Genomic DNA, 14,775 nt, shown 5'->3' on the forward strand with positions numbered 1-14,775 from the left:
ATAACGGGTCAATGTTTTGGTTTTAGCCATAACACTACACGGCTGATTCAAATAATCAAAGCTTGATGATGAGTTGGTTATCTGAATCAGCTATGTCGTGCTACGGCAAAAACCAAAACGTGTACCGGGGGGGGCAGGACAGGGTTTGGGAAACCTTGCTAAGTTATATGGAACCTTAACTATTGTTGCCTACTGGAACAGCAGCCTATCTTCTATAATGGTAGAAAGGAGGGCAGCTCTAGATTTCACTGTCTGCTGTCAAACTATAATGATTCATAGCATCCTCTTTAGAAGGCTTTCTGCATCAACAGTTAAGATGGAGGAATTCCTAGCGATGTTGAGCTTGTTAGTACATTGACATACTGTGTTATTTGATATAATAACACTGATTTCCTGACAAATTTCCCAGGCTCTAAACAGGGCTGAGACTGCATCCCAAATGGCACTCTGTTCCATTTATAGTGCACTGCTTATGACCAGGGTCCAAAGGGAATAGGGTGCCATCTGGGACGTTCCTTGAGTGTAAATGTTTTTTTTTTTTAAGGACATTGTTGAGATGCAATGGGCTTTGGTAGTGGTAGTGGTGAGAGGGGCGGGGAGGGATTTGGTAGTGGTAGTGGTGAGAGGGGCGGGAGGGCTTTGGTAGTGGTGGGAGGGGAGGGATTTGGTGGTGGTAGTGGTGGGAGGGGAGGGATTTGGTGGTGGAAGTGGTGGGAGGGGAGGGATTTGGTGGTGGTAGTGGTGGGAGGGGAGGGATTTGGTGGTGGTAGTGGTGGAGGGGAGGGATTTGGTGGTGGTAGTGGTGGAGGGGAGGGCTTTGGTAGTGGTGGGAGGGGAGGGCTTTGGTAGTGGTAGTGGTGGGAGGGGAGGGATTTGGTGGTGGTAGTGGTGGAGGGGAGGGCTTTGGTAGTGGTGGGAGGGGAGGGCTTTGGTAGTGGTAGTGGTGGGAGGGGAGGGATTTGGTGGTGGTAGTGGTGGAGGGGAGGGCTTGGGGAGTGGTAGTGGTGGGAGGGGAGGGCTTTGGTAGTGGTAGTGGTGGGAGGAGGGATGGTGGGGTAGTGGTGGAGGGGAGGGCTTTGGTAGTGGTAGTGGTGGGAGGGGAGGGCTGGTAGTGGTGGAGGGGAGGGCTTTGGTGGGTGTGAGGGGGAGGGCTTTGGTAGCGGTGGGGGAGGGCTTTGGTAGTGGTGGGAGGGGAGGGCTTTGGTAGTGGTGGGGGCTTTAGTGGTGGGAGGGGAGGGCTTTGGTAGTGGTGGGAGGAGGGATTTGGTGGTGGTAGTGGTGGAGGGGGGCTTTGGTAGTGGTGGGAGGAGGGCTTTGGTAGTGGTAGTGGTGGGAGGAGGGATTTGGTGGTGATAGTGGTGGGAGGGAGGGCTTTGGTAGCGGTGGGAGGAGGGCTTTGGTAGCGGTGTGAGGGGAGGGCTTTGGTAGTGGTGGGAGGGGAGGGCTTTGGTAGTGGTGGGAGGGGAGGGCTTTGGTAGTGGTGGGAGGGGAGGGCTTTGGTAGTGGTGGGAGGGGAGGGCTTTGGTAGTGGTGGGAGGGGAGGGCTTTGGTAGTGGTGGGAGGGGGCTTTGGTAGTGGTGGGAGGGGAGGGCTTTGGTAGTGGTGGGGGGGAGGGCTTTGGTAGTGGTGGGAGGGGAGGGCTTTGGTAGTGGTGGGAGGGGAGGGCTTTGGTAGTGGTGGGAGGGGAGGGCTTTGGTAGTGGTGGGGGAGGGCTTTGGTAGTGGTGGGAGGGGAGGGCTTTGGTAGCGGTAGTGGTGTGAGGGGAGGGATTTGGTAGTGGTGTGAGGGCAGGGCTTTGGTAGTGGTGGTGTTGGGAGGGGAGTGCTTTGGTATTGGTGGTGGTGTGAAGGGAGGAATTTGGTAGTGGTGGTGGGAGGGGAGGGGAGGACTTTGGTAGTGGTGGGAGGGGAGGAATGTGGTAGTTGTGGTGTGACAGGAGGGCTTCGGTAGTGGTGGTGGTGGGAGGGGAGGGTAAGACTTTGGTAGTGGTAGTGGTGGGAGGGGAGGAATGTGGTAGTTGTGGTGTGACAGGAGGGCTTCGGTAGTGGTGGTGGTGGGAGGGGAGGGTAAGACTTTGGTAGTGGTGGGAGGGGAGGAATGTGGTAGTTGTGGTGGGACAGGAGGGCTTCGGTAGTGGTGGTGGTGGGAGGGACCAACATACAGAGAGTAATTCATTCCATTATTAAAGTCCAGCAAGAGCCATAGAACACAAGGAGTCCATTTTCAGATCGGACCACACTTCACTAACTACATTTACAATCCAGAGGCCAGGAAAGTCCCACGGGGAAAATAGAATGATGTCAGCAGACTATATGCCAAGAAATTACGTGAAAGATGCCATCCGTCACTTAACTGGAGAATATAAAGTAAGAAAAGATACACGTCCTCCATCACTTCACAAGGACAGGTTTCTACTCTAAAGATTCATCCATTTCACATGTTTTTAATATAGCCGGACAAAGTTGACTAGACTATTTCTTTCTAGATCCTTCTACTTAATTCTTAATATTTTTTTATTTTACCCCCTTTTCTCCCCAATTTCGTGGTATCCAATTGTTAGTAATTACTGTCTTGTCTCATCGCTACAACTCCCGTACGGGCTCGGGAGAGACGAAGGTTGAAAGCCATACGTCCTCCGAAACACAACCCAACCAACTGCTTCTAAACACACCGCGCATCCAACCCGGAAGCCAGCCGCACTAATGTGTCGGAGGAAACACAGTACACCTAGCGACCTGGTCAGCATGCACTGCGCCCAGCCCGCCACAGGAGTCGCTAGTGTGCGATGAGACAAGGATATCCCTACCGGCCAAACCCTCCCTTACCCGGACGACGCTAGGCCAATTGTGCATCGCCCCATGGACATCCCGGTCTTGGCCGGCTGCGACAGAGCCTGGGCGCGAACCCAGAGTCTCTGGTGGCACAGCTAGCGCTGCGATGCAGTGCCTTAGACCACTGTGACACCCAGGAGGCCCTTCTAGATCCATTTCAGGTAATGAATATCTAGTAATAACACAATCAGTTATGGTTAATCCACAATGTTATTGTGGCATCATTGTAAAGATTAAAAGCTTATTTTCTGGAGGGAATATGTTCCTGTTTACAATGAGATGAAAACTTTGTGACCACTCAAATAGAGGCACCCTGTTGGTGGCGGTGGCAGTCTCAGTCTGGGGCTGATGGCTCAACCAGAACTCCACAGCAAAATCAGCGGTTTCATCGCTTGTCATTAGTGGTTCTGTTCAGTTCGTCAGTCAGTCGATGCTGCTGTGCTGAGTTCTACGAAAACAGCTGGAGTCCCCTTATAGGTTTTCCATCAACATGACAGCTGCCTGTTAATAGACACACCAAACCTCATTATAACCTGCGCCATATTCATTAGGGCACACCATAGCAAAACGTTTTGCAACAGAAAACAAAACTAAGCTTTTCTTATTGGACAAGTCCAGGTAGTCCCTCCGTTTCATCCATTTTCTCCCCTCTAATGAATACTACCCCGGTGAATTACACCATGTGTGTCTGAAGCTGAAAAGCAGAATGGTCATTGAATATCCTTTATAGTTGATGGCGTAGAGAGTTTAGTAATGTTGAGATTGACAAGCAGGTCAGTCAGGGGTAGGATGTGTCCCAAATGGAACCCTATACCCTACATCAGGGGTACTCAACTCTTCCTCTACGAGGTCCGTAGTCTGCAGGTTTTCTGTTCTACCTGATAATTAATTGCACCCATCTGGTGTCCCAGGTCTAAATCAGTCCCTGATTAGAGGGGAACAATGAAAACACGCAGTAGAACTGGCTTCAAGGTCCAGAGTTGAGTTTGAAGGGCCCTACACAGTGCACTACTTTTGACCAGAGCCCAAGTCAAAAGTAGTGCACTATGTAGGGAACAGGGTGCCATTTGGGACGTAACTATAGTTTAGTGAGGCAGGAGGTCGGGTAAGGTAAGTAAGTGAGTGAACACTACTTCGCGACTCAATCAACTGTGTGACTGTCTGACTGTGTTAAGGAAAGGAGAAACTCAAGACACAGCTGTACTGTAAACACCTCGGTTAGGGGGGCAAGACATTATGACTCACACACACACACACACAGTATAACAGTCTGCAGAACAATAGGATTCAGAAGGTTTAGTTTGTCATCATTGAGGCTCGATACATGAAAGAGATAAAGAGAGAGGGCTCCAGGTGACAGACAGAACTCTTTGTGTGTCTGTGGGTCCAACTGTCAGAGGGGGCTGTTTCACCCTCATGGTAAATATTTCTCTGTGTGTGAGTGGCACCCCGCCCAACCTTACTGAAGCTGTAAAGTGTGTTTGTGTTAGATGTGAGTACAAGGCCACAGCAGGACCTCAACAGCCTTATTGATATGTTCCCTCCTGGTCCACGTTGGACCAGTACAATGGTCATTCTGGGTAGTGCCACTAACTCCTTGGCAGTTGGTGACTCGATCTGTGTGTGTTTGAGTCATCAGCTGGTAGGTGGCCCTGGCAAAGCACCAGATCTTTGCCTTGGCACAGAGGTCATATTGGCAACACTGCTGATCTGTTACACACACACACACACACACACACACACACACACACACACACACACACACACACACACACACACACACACACACACACACACACACACACACACACACACACACGCTCTAGTAACAGATCAGCAGTGTTGCCAATATGACCACACACATATCTGATTATCAGCTGTTGTCAAATACACTTGGGTGAAAAGTCGATTCTCTTCCTCAATAGCATGCAACAAATTCTACTTGATGAAAAGCCGAAATTACTATGACATCCTGGCTTTTAAAGCACACTCTATTTTCCACATTTCCTAAACAATCAAACTTCCTTTTTTCGCACACCCAAAAAGACTACTATTTAGAACACAAGTATGGGTATTTGGACATGGCCCAAGGTTAAAAGCAGTGTACTATAAAGGGAATAGGGTGCCTTTTGGGGACGAAGCCAGGTCTCATGTCCTGTCACAGGCCGTAAACCTTCATTGAGCCGGAGCGTAGTGATCTGGAGTTAGTGCTATCAGGAGAGAAGACAGGACAGACAGGACGCTACCGACTGCGGCACACAGAACCAACCCGACTGTGAAGAGTACAGCCATTGTCAATGTCTCAAATGACACCCCTAATCCCTATGAAGTGCACTACTTTCGACCAGGGCCCATAGGGTGCTCTATATAGGTAAAAGTGTGTTATTTGGGATGCAGATATTGTCAGTACCGGGAGGTTAGCCTACACATAGCAAGTACAGATGAGTGGACAGTGTTATACAGTCACCAATCACCATTCTGTTTTTTGAGAGGAGTGATGGGCTATCGTGAGAACAGAGTGCTTTTCTGAGGCTCTCCAAACGAAAGCTACTTTAGTGAATCGAAATCAAAGTACAAAACTACCACCAATCACAGTCCAGTGGTGGTGGGCTGTATCGTGGTGGTGAGCTACTGTATATCGTGGTGGTGAGCTACTGTATATCGTGGTGGTGAGCTACTGTATATCGTGGTGGTGAGCTACTGTATATCGTGGTGGTGAGCTACTGTATATCGTGGTGGTGAGCTACTGTATATCGTGGTGGTGAGCTACTGTATATCGTGGTGGTGAGCTACTGTATATCGTGGTGGTGAGCTACTGTATATCGTGGTGGTGAGCTACTGTATATCGTGGTGGCGAGCTACTGCATATCGTTGTGGCGAGCTACTGCATATCGTTGTGGCGAGCTACTGCATATCGTGGTGGTGAGCTACTGTATATCGTGGTGGTGAGCTACTGTATATCATGGTGGTGAGCTACTGTATATCGTGGTGGTGGGCAATATCGTGGTGGTGGGCTATATCGTGAGAATAGTGCTTTTCAGACTGAGGCTATGATCGAAAGCTACTTTAGTGATAACTAAAATGTGTGGTAATACCCTAAGACCATTGGACTTAACCATGGGGCTGCCTTTATCAACCAGACTCCAAGCTGAAAGCCAGACTTAAGACTACAGTGATACATAGCAACACAGCGAACTGAATCCTTCAACACTCTGGAGAGCCTCTCCGTCGGTGGGTTAGACTGGGGTTGGACTATGCTTACTTTTCAGCTGTCTGAGTATATGGCACAGGATGAAAGAGCACCTGATTTATCTAGTGAGACACCACTATATCTGCTAAACAACTAGGACTTCATGATGCATGATACCTTCCTACCAATGCCACCAAATAAAATTTAAAAAGAGGCTAAATAAATAGAAACAATTGTATGGTGGACATTTGACTGAACAGTCCGAAACGAGTATACCTGCCAACAAATAACAATTGGTTTATTTTCCAGCTCATTGATTTCATTTCACGGCTGACTAAGTGGCTGTCTAGCTAATGAAGTTGTCTCGCATTGCATAAAACCTTCTCGCCAGGATTTACTAAATCAGCCAACCAGTGGCTAATTCCCTCCGCTTGTCCTGCTCCGTAATATTTCTCGAGCCGACCGCGCTAGCTCCACACACAGAGAATCAGAGATCCATCCCAAACGGCACCCTATTGTAGTGCACTACATTGGGACTAGGGTGCGATTTGGGACGCTACCAGAGTGTGGCATTAGTTATTTAGACTCTCTAGTCCTCTACTACTTTATATAACATCGGTCTGTCCATGTCCAGAACGTCCCCATCTCTATACATAGAGACAAGAGAAGAGCAACGCAGCTTTTTCCTCCTTGTGGGAAATAAAGCCAAAGTCATCACTGAGTCAATGTGATGCCACTGGATTCCAAGTGACCGTCTTTATGTGGAAAGTCTCAGTTATTTTGTTAAAGGGCATTGTTCTGTATATCATCAGAAATATGCTGTTTGTTTTTCAGACTTTTCCTGCTAGAGAATGTTGCACCGGGCACAGATTTTGAGGTCAGTAATTTAAAAAAAAAAATGTAAATTTATTTGACCTTTATTTAACCAGGCAAGTCAGTTAAGAACATATTATTATTTTCAATGATGGCCTGGGAACAGTGGGTTAACTGCCTGTTCAGGGGCAGAACGACAGATTTGTACCTTGTTTAGCTCGGGGGTTTGAACTCGCAACCTTCCGGTTACTAGTCCAACGCTCTAACCACTAGGCTACACTTCCGCCCCTAGTAGTTTGGGGTTATACACCATTCATACACCGTGAAGCATCAGGAGACAGGGTTCCATCTCACGTCGTTCTGTACATCGTGTGTGTTTAGGTGCCACGCTGGAAATGTTTCGAGACGATGCAAGCAGAGGGTGAACTGACAGGCAGCCCCACCAGTGTGCTGGTGTTTGACTGATGGCAGAGAACCAAGGCATTGAACGGTGGCGTGGCGCTCAGCCACATAAATAGGCCAACGCAGTCAGCTGTGAACGAACAGCATCAACACAACGACAGACACTCGGCCCAGTGCTTCGTTAACGCATGGACCCATATGTACTATGTGCATACATGCATATGGCTGAGTGTGAGTCCCAAATAGCACCTTATTCTCTATGTTGTACACTACTTTTGACAAGAGCCGTTGGACCCCGGACAAAGGTAGTGCACTAAATAGGGAACAGGGTGTCATTTGTCAACCACAGCCGGCCAGATTAGCTATTTCGAGAGGCAATAACCTCACACTCACCATGCTACTGTGATCCACACTGGAGGCTGCTGAGGGGAGGACGGCTCATAATAATGGCTGGAATGGCGTGAAAGGAATGGCAACAAACATATGAAAACCATGTTTTTGATACCATTCCATTTACTCCATTCCAGCCATTATTATGAGCCCTCCTCCCCTCAGCAGCCTCCAGTGATGAACTGTGAGTGGGCTTTTCCAGCCTGCATGGGGATTCACTTACACCTTGACTGGAGATGCAGGGCAGGTTCAGCTGCTCTGAAACAAGGTAAGCGGGAGGTTGATGGTCCACTAACTGTGTCACGAGGCAGCTTTCTTTGCCTTGTGTTTTCAGACCTGTCTGAGCTCCCAGAAACCATTTTACTCCACCCAGTTGAGGTCACTTCCAAACAAAAAAAACAACAAAAAAAAAGTGTACTTTCCAGTCAGTTTGGTTGAGAAAGGTAGCAGGAACAACACCAGTTGAGCCTTCAGCCCTCCTGGACCCAGGTCCCACAGCTAGCTAGTTGGGACAGGCTCTGCCTATAACATATAGGCACATTATGACAATGTTCCAAATGGCACCCTATTTCCTATATAGTGCACTACTTTTGACCAGAGCCCTGGTCAAATGTAGTGCACTAAATAGGACAGAGTGATAGGAAATAGGGTGCCATTTGGGACACAATCCTATGTCTGATATTTTCATGAGTTTGGAAGGTCTGCTGCAGTGCTTGGCATGGCCTAGTGCCGAGTGTCAAATGGCACTCTACTTCCTATATAGTGCACTATTTTTGAACAGGGTACATAGGGCTATGGTAAAAAGTAGTGCACTATATAGGGAATAGGGTGCCATTTGGGATACAACCTAGCTGTCAAGTGAAGAGGAAATACCACTCTAAGCTGCTAAAACAATGGTAGTTTTAATCTCTTAAAACCAGGACCTGGCATCCCTAAACACCCTTCACTGATCAACGAGATTGGTGACGTCTTGTTTATCAACTACCCCCCCTTCTTCTTATCTCTTCGTCAATTGTCTTGTTGCATTTTCCTCAGCCTGCACTTTGAAGTGCCTGGCTGGGACTTTGAGATGTGAGACGTGATGTGCTGTGCGGTAATGGAGGTATGCTAGTTTGCGTCCCAAATGGTACCCTATTCCATTTCTAGTGCACTACTTTTGACCAGAGCCCTATGGGTCGTAGTGCACTTAATAGGGAGTCATTTGGGACGCAGACATAGAGAAGCTGATGATCAGCCCCCAGAGCCACAGAGCCGTAGCTGAAGAGGGAAACACTGAAACGTGACCTATAGCCGCTGTTCACACTCTGCCTGATCCATAATAACACATGGCCCTGTAAAGTCATCAATATTTAAACAGGAAGAGGGATGGAAAGAAAGTTATATCTTCAGCTTTAACATTGATACAAATCTGAACAGACATAACTGGGAAGCAAATAAATCCAAAAAGAGCCAGAGTACAGAAGTATGTTGAATATTTTTTCCTGGCTTTTTAAAGAAATGTATTTCTGGGTCTTGGAAGGCGTGGGAGGCATAATAGGGAGAGCAGGACACAGAGTGATCAGAGACCTGTGAAGCATATTTGTTAGAAACGTGGGAACTGGAGAGAATGTGCATCTCCTTCTCTGCTCATCACAGCATAGTTGACAGGGGTGCCAACATTCTTCGGCAGCCATTTTAGTGCTGAGAGAGTAACAGTCTGGCCTAACCTTTTCTTCCCTGCAGGCCAAGGGAATGCTATACATTGAGCTGTATCTCATTTCTGTCACTGTGGAAAACATAAGCATTGGAGCCCGAGTAATAATGACATAAAAGTCTAGCGTGACACCCATAGCAACAGGGTTAAACAACAGTAGAACTATATTCCGTTGTCCTGATCATCAAGCTACCCGTCCGTCTGCTCAACGACAGAACAAATAATGAAAGGATCTCTAGTTAATTCAGAGTCCAACTTTTCTACCCGTCTGTCTGTCGACTGGGGACAGAGAAGAGTGAGAGAAAGGGACCTCTAGGGATTCACAGAGCTGGAAAAGATTGAGCAGCTTGACTGTACTGATGAAATAAACACACATGGACTCGCCCTCTGGAGTGGAGACGCTGTTGTGGCACGGGCCAGGCCAGGCAGGGTGGAGCTGGATGATTTCTGGGGCTCCATCCCAAATGGTATCCTATTCCCTATATAGTGCCCTACTTTTGACCGGAGCCTCCCTACCTTTGACCGGAGCCTCTGGTCAAAAGTAGTTCACTATATATGGAATAGGGTGCCATTTGGGACACAGCCTGGAACTGTGGATTCCTGGGGCTTGATGCCGTCCACTGCTCTGGAATACCAGAGGCTTCCTTCCTGGGCTCCAGTGACTGACGGGCGGACTGACTGACTCGACCACAACTGGTGCCGACCGAGCCCAACCGCCACCGCTCTCTCTCTCTCTCCAACTCCCCTGATTGAGTTACTAGTATGGCATCTGGGGGTGCATGGGTCCAACACCGCCCTCTGTCATTGGAGGGACAGACCGGGTGTGAATGCTTTATGGATGGAGGGGGTGTGCGAATAGACTGCAACAGATTGAGGTATTTCCTACAGCTATGATAATAATAAAGTGCCTTGAGCAGAACAACAATCAAACATTTGTGCATAAAAGATGACCCATGTATGTTAATAAAATGACCGAGACCAGTCACTGAAAACATTCCACAATGTCAATGACCCTAAACATTCCCAAGCGTTAAGTAACTCAATCTAAATGTTTTATGCATCAGACCTGGTAACTACACACCAGACTTTATTTACCTCCTTTACCTCCAGAAACACAAATTGCTTCTCATTCTCTAAAAAAGTCCCTTCCCAGCAACAGGACAGACCTCATCGCCTCACCTCTCATTTACATATAGATGAGTCCATTAGTAGGGTTCTCTCAGAAGAGTCCCGGAAACCTTCCAATCGGTTTCACTTTAAATAAATATGGCCGGCACAAATTTAGCCAAGGTAAATCAAATAAACAGGGGGACAGGATGAGGTTGTGGACGTGGGGTAAGACATACGATATCTATGTTGGCGATGCCGGCCAGGCAGGCAGACAGACGGGTTAGTTAAGCGGTGAGGGCATGGGGCTGAAAGGTGAGCAACGCTCATAGGACCAGTGCTAACGAACACTGAGGCAGGGGTGATTGAAGCTCTGGTCTGAAGGCAGGGGTGACTGAAGCTCTGGTGTGAAGGCAGGGGTGATTGAAGCTCTGGTCTGAAGGCAGGGGTGATTGAAGCTCTGGTCTGAAGGCAGGGGTGACTGAAGCTCTGGTTTGAAGGCAGGGGTGATTGAAGCTCTGGTCTGAAGGCAGGGGTGATTGAAGCTCTGGTCTGAAGGCAGGGGTGATTGAAGCTCTGGTCTGAAGGCAGGGGTGACTGAAGCTCTGGTCTGAAGGCAGGGGTGATTGAAGCTCTGGTCTGAAGGCAGGGGTGATTTAAGCTCTGGTCTGAAGGCAGGGGTGATTGAAGCTCTGGTCTGAAGGCAGGGGTGACTGAAGCTCTGGTCTGAAAGCAGGGGTGATTGAAGCTCTGGTGTGAAAGCAGGGGTGATTGAAGCTCTGGTCTGAAGGCAGGGATGATTGAAGCTCTGGTCTGAAGGCAGGGGTGACTGAAGCTCTGGTCTGAAGACAGGGTATCAGGAAGGGCTGTAGCTGCCATGTTCAGATATGCGATCCTCCAACGCTGTGACTCGGACACGGTCAGCTGCTCCTTCCAAACGTGGCAGCGCTAATCCCACCCTGATGACCCCACGCCACAGCACCTTCCTCCCTCTACTCTGACCAACAGACGCACACACCAGCCTCACGTTACAGTACACACACACTCCTCCGAGGTGGACAAAAGGAGAATACCAAATGAAGATGAACAAAAGAGAGAGAAAAGTTATATTGTCTGAGGCTGATTCTCAAAACGGCAACCTTTTCCCTATATAGGGTGCCATTTGAGATGTGGCCCGAGTGTGGGAGTTGATGAAGCCATCAGAACGGACGTTGACGCATGAGGAGTGTGTTAGAAGGCAGACTAGAGATACTGATGTAAATGGCAAAAGAATAATGAGGAATGAGGGAAATGTTTTAGCCAACAGAAAGCAAAAGGTCAGTCCATTGATAATGTTTCACAGGTATGTCAGTTGGGATATGCACAGGAGGAAGAAAACCCAACACACAGTGTGCATGGTTAGACATGATTGTGGCTGTATGAAAGCCTCTAGTTGTCTGTGACCTGGCAAAGACAGAGTTTACAAGTTTGTGGTGAGGAAATGCAAAAGATACTTGCTCTATAAATGGGATACTGTGGATTATTCACACCTTTGTAACATGATAAACCGATGTTCGTTTCTACCATAGATCCTGTCATCAATACCAAATCGGCTTCATGAATCTGATTGAAGTGAGTTAGTCGCACCTACAGAGAGCGAGAGAGACTGATCGTTTATCACGTGGCCTGGGTAATCACTAAGTGTGGCACAAATCATACCGCAGAAAAACTGTAATATATTTTCCGCACTGAAACAATCGCCTCTGACGGCTGGGCACTAAATCAGGAGAGGCCAATATCAGTTATGGCTCAGAGTCTGACAGAGGAGGCCCTGCCTGCTATACCACCGGGTCTGAAACAAAGAATCAATTAGGACTGGACGAAGTTCCAAATGGCATCCCATTCCCTATTAAAGTGCACTACTTTTGACATGGGTTTAGTGCAGTAGTGTACTATTCTAGGGAACAGGGTGTTATTTGGGATGGAGACCCAGGCCTGGCAACCCTTTACACAATGCTCTCTAGCTCCAGTCCTGCTACATTAAGGGGCCCACTGGCACACAACAACCAGAGGAGTTTCAGAAGCCCAAGATAAAGTGGGCTGGTGATTTAAACAGCAGTGGGGAAATCAACAGAGTGTCTCTTAAGCTCGGGAGTAAGGGACAAGGCGGCAATGGAGTGGGCCCTGGGCCCATTGTCAGCATCCCAAATGGCACCCTATTCCCTATATAGTGCACTGCTTTTGACCAGGGCCCATAGGACTAGTAATGTAAAAGGGTGCCATTTGGGGCACATTCTTTATGTGGGTCAGACCACTGGCCGCTGGACAGTTTCAGACATCCTATTGAAGCCATGCTGCTTTTTACCGACAAGTCCAAGCAGGCACTTACCATCCCTGAGAATCTGCTCTTCCACTGACTAACGATACGGGCTTCCGCAACAAGGAATAGGAACGGATTTGGTGAGATCCATATAAAGCAGAGAGTTTCACACAGGCATTCAAGGTTTCCAAGACTTCTCTGATGAGAAGAGGCTACCCATCCTGTCGGGAGGACACAGGGAGCTGTGGGTTGGCAGCACACTATATTGCTGCCTGCTGTAAAATGTGAGTGAGTGAGAGACAGAGAGAGAGAGAGAGAGAGAGAGAGAGAGAGAGAGAGAGAGAGAGAGAGAGAGAGAGACAGGCCCTAGGACAGATGAGGAGCACATTTTCAGATGACTCCTCGGGCAGAAAGGGAGGCAGGCTGCTTGAGCAGCAAATACAGGCAGAAAACCAGCCCCCAGAGAACCCACTCACAGCCAAAGCGCCTGGGTTCTCTCTCTTTCTCTCCCTCTTGCTTTCCTCCCCCCATCCTCAGTCCTTCAAAATCAAGTGTCATTCGTCACACGCGTCGTAAAACAACAGGTGTAGAGTTACAGTGAATTGCTTACTTCCCAACAACGCAGAGAGAAAGAAAATGGAAGAATAATATAAAAGTAATAACATGTAATAAATACACAATGAGAAATGATAACTTGGCTCTATACATGGGGTACCAGTACCGAGTCGATGTGCAGGGGTACGAGGTAATTGAGGTAGATACAGTTCAAGTCAGTTTACATACAACTTAGCCAAATACTTTTAAACTCAGTTTTTCTACAATTCCTGACATTTAATCAAAGTAAAAAAATCCCTGTTTTAGGTCAGTTAGGATCACCACTTTATTTTAATAATGTGAAATGTCAGAATAAAAGTATAGAGAATGATTTATTTCAGCTTTTATTTCTTTCATCAAATCAAATCAAATGTATTTTTATTGTCCTTCGTACATCAGCTGATATCTCAAAGTGCTGTACAGAAACCCAGCCTAAAACCCCAAACAGCAAGCAATGCAGGTGTAGAAGCACAATTTGTTTCATCACATTCCCAGTGGGTCAGAAGTTTACATACACTCAATTAGTATTTGGTAGCATTGCCTTTAAATTGTTTAACCTGGGTCAAATGTTTTGGGTAGCCTTCCACATGCTTCCCACAATAAGCTGGGTGAATTTTGGCTCTTTCCTCCTGACAGAGCTGGTGTAGCTGAGTCAGGATTGTAGGCCTCCTTGCTCGCACACACTTTTTCAGTTCTGCCCACAAATTTTCTATAGGATTGAGGTCAGCGCTTGTGATGGCCACTCCAATACCTTGACTTTGTTGTCCTTAAGGTATTTTGCCACAACTTTGGAAGTATGCTTGGGGTAAATGTCCATTTGGAAGACACATTTGCGACCAAGCTTTAACTTCCTTCCTTTAATATCCACATCATTTTTCATCTTCATGATGCCATCTATTTTGTGAAGTGCACCAGTCCCTCCTGCAGCAAAGCACCCCCACAACATGATGCTGCCACCCCCGTGCTTCACGGTTTGGATGGCTTTTATTCGGCTTGCAAGCCTCCCCCTTTTTCCTCCTAAGATAACAATGGTCATTATGGCCAAACAGTTCTATTTTTGTTTCATCAGACCAGAGGACATTTCTACAAAAAGTATGATCTTTGTCCCCATGTGCAGTTGTAAACCGTAGTCTGGCTTTTTCATGGCGGTTTTGGAGCAGTGGCTTCTTCCTTGCTGAGCGACCTTTCAGGTTATGTCAATATAGGACTCGTTTTACTGTGGATATAGATATTTTTGTACCCGTTTACTCCAGCATCTTCACAAGGTCCTTTGCTGTTGTTCTGGGATTGATTTACACTTTTTGCACCAAAGTACGTTAATCTCTAGGAGACAGAACGCGTCTCCTTCCTGAGCGGTATGACTGCTGCGTGGTCCCATGGTGCTTATACTTGCGTACTATTGTTTGTACAGATGAACGTGAAAAATGACTTGTGTCATGCACAAAGTAGATGTGCA

At 47.6% G+C, this 14,775-nt stretch overlaps 1 protein-coding gene across 13 annotated transcripts in view; it reads right to left on the reverse strand.

Annotated features, from left to right (window-relative positions):
* LOC118402551 (disco-interacting protein 2 homolog C-like) overlaps window positions 1-14,775 on the reverse strand; it is a 259,141-nt gene that overhangs the window by 129,473 nt on the left and 114,893 nt on the right. The gene's annotated exons all lie outside the window — the stretch shown is intronic.

Source organism: Oncorhynchus keta, chromosome 23 (assembly GCF_023373465.1).
Source record: "Oncorhynchus keta strain PuntledgeMale-10-30-2019 chromosome 23, Oket_V2, whole genome shotgun sequence".
NCBI classification, from domain to species: Eukaryota; Metazoa; Chordata; class Actinopteri; order Salmoniformes; family Salmonidae; genus Oncorhynchus; species Oncorhynchus keta.